Here is a 2,336-nt window from a genome sequence, read left to right on the forward strand (position 1 = left end):
GGGGGGGGGGAGTCACGGTGCCAACATAATGTTGGATTATGATGAGAAATGTGATTTGTGCTTTGAGTGGCCATTTGTTGTCCTCGGAATAAGAAGCGATTTTGTCTTTTTTATTTTCTGATTTTCCTGGAAATTGCAGAATTGTTGAAGATTTCGTGTTGCCTTAGTCTCAGGTGAAAGCGCTCCAACTATAATCGTATCTTAGGGGAATTCCAGACGCTATAAATGGGGTGAGGGGTCACAGTTGGGGGGGTTAGGGTGGGGGAATCTGTCCCAGGTGATTAATGACTACTGGGGGCATGCAGTGAATGAATAATGGGGGCCCTTTGTTTGTTGGGGGCCCTTAAGGGATTTTATGGCAAAACCGAGCAACTAGAATAAGAGGAGTCATGGGTACACTGAGCGGGCACACCGCAGAGCTACTGCCTGGCGCGGTCATATGACCACTAGTGTATAGAGACCGGGCCAGAGTCACATGTCATAGTGTCACCGCGCACAAAGCACCAGATGGCGGAGCGGAAATCTCTGATTGGCCGATTGCCTCCAAATAGGCACATAAAGCAAGCAGCATCACCACAACAGGTTCTCTTTGCTGGTTGTAAAGTCAGAGCTGGCACAGCAGCCAATCACCTTCCATGCTGTATTTAGGGAATTTAGAGACTTCCCCCGTCCTAGTGAATGGGGTCACTGGTCACAAACCCAATAATCCCTGACATAGAGTGCAGCACTGCAGATCCATTTCAGAGAAAGTATTAAATGATGATTGGGGTCACAGAGATCTCCATCGTGCTGGATCAGCACCAACATTGGTGGGTTGGGGTCCCTGCTGACTACAATGGCTGCACAGGGCTCCCACCCCCCAATCTGCCCACCTACATCTCTGCCCATTATTTCTCCGGTGATCCTGCATGAGTTACCCCATAGACTGGGAAGGAGCCCCCATGGATTTGGCAGTAAAGTGAGAAGTTGTGGCTCGGAAGGTTCGGAATTGTTTGCCTGGCACTCTACCTCCTCCACCCCCCTCCGTGCTCATCTCCGGGCCCCCCATGTGAATGCCATCAGCAATGTTTTGCCAGCAGCGCTGCACCTGGATTGGCCGACAGAGGAGGAAGGCGCAGAGGGGACACTGGCACCATTGTGCGTCCGCTCTGAATGGCTCCGGCGCTGCACAAAGACGCTTTGACAATGGAGCTCATTAGAATGCAGAGAGCGCGACGCACCAATTCCCTCATCTGTCCCACTTCAAACGCTGCTCATAGCACACACACAGGCCATGGCGGAGCTAATCTGGGGTGGAAGATGCTCTCATTTCAGGGCTGCACTAGCCAATCACACACAAACCCTGTTATCTGGGGACGATTGGTCTGTGTGAGGGGAGATCTGCAACATTAAAGCATAAGCCAATGACATTCTACCACCACTGAGACGCTGAAATCTCATTGGCTGCTGAGGGCAAAATGGACAAACTGGGATCAATGGTTCATGCAAGACCCAGACCAAGAAGAGTTATCCCGACAATGAAGAGACATTTATTCTGGTGCTCACCTGACTTCCTGTTCTGCCCCGTATTCATTTGCGCAATGACTGCAAAGTTCAGCCATCTAATCGTCCTGTCATGAACTGTAACTGGTGAATAATCTTTCTCCCTGTAGAATGTTTGGCCTTCTAACTCTTTCACCAATTGATGGGCAGCAACAATCACTGAGATCACTGCTGATGTCTTTCCTACATGGCATTGTGGTAACACACACCTGAATGCTGAAGACCAGCAAACTGCCAATAGGGGGCGCCACACTTAGGAATTATAGAGGGGGTCACACTGACTGATGATATAATCAATTACAGGGGAGGATTACTCTGACTGATGATCAATTATAAAGGGGGTCCAACTGACTGATATTTACCCTACTCATTCTTATTAGGGGGGTAAGGGCGTTCCTAATATTTCACACATTCTTCTGACGCACTGTGTTACGTTGTTGGTGATCTGAGGTTGGATCCACCAGACTGATGAATCTGCTCTGCATTTATTATGATGGATTTATTATGTTCCCCATATATTAAACCTTTGGATGGACAGCAGGAGAGGTTTCTTTTTCTGTCATATTCAGGCTGCCTCATGGTGCACATTGAGGGAGAACAATGGTGATTGGACAACATTTCCCCCCGAACTACTATCCCAAGGTACCCCATGGACACCACCAATCTGAAGACATCAATAACTCCTTCACACCAATCAGCAGTCCATATCTGCTGTTCTGAGAGGTGACTGGTCTAAATATGGTAGGTTACCTATAGGAACACACGTCACCTACCCACCTAGTAACAGCTGCACT

The 2,336-nt window shown here is 48.7% G+C and overlaps 1 protein-coding gene across 1 annotated transcript in view; it reads right to left on the bottom strand.

Annotated features, from left to right (window-relative positions):
* Positions 1 to 2,336, bottom strand: part of KCNJ10 (potassium inwardly rectifying channel subfamily J member 10) — a 10,108-nt gene that overhangs the window by 2,502 nt on the left and 5,270 nt on the right. The window lies entirely within an intron of this gene.

The sequence above is a fragment of the Pyxicephalus adspersus genome, chromosome 12 (assembly GCF_032062135.1).
Source record: "Pyxicephalus adspersus chromosome 12, UCB_Pads_2.0, whole genome shotgun sequence".
Lineage (NCBI taxonomy): Eukaryota > Metazoa > Chordata > Amphibia > Anura > Pyxicephalidae > Pyxicephalus > Pyxicephalus adspersus.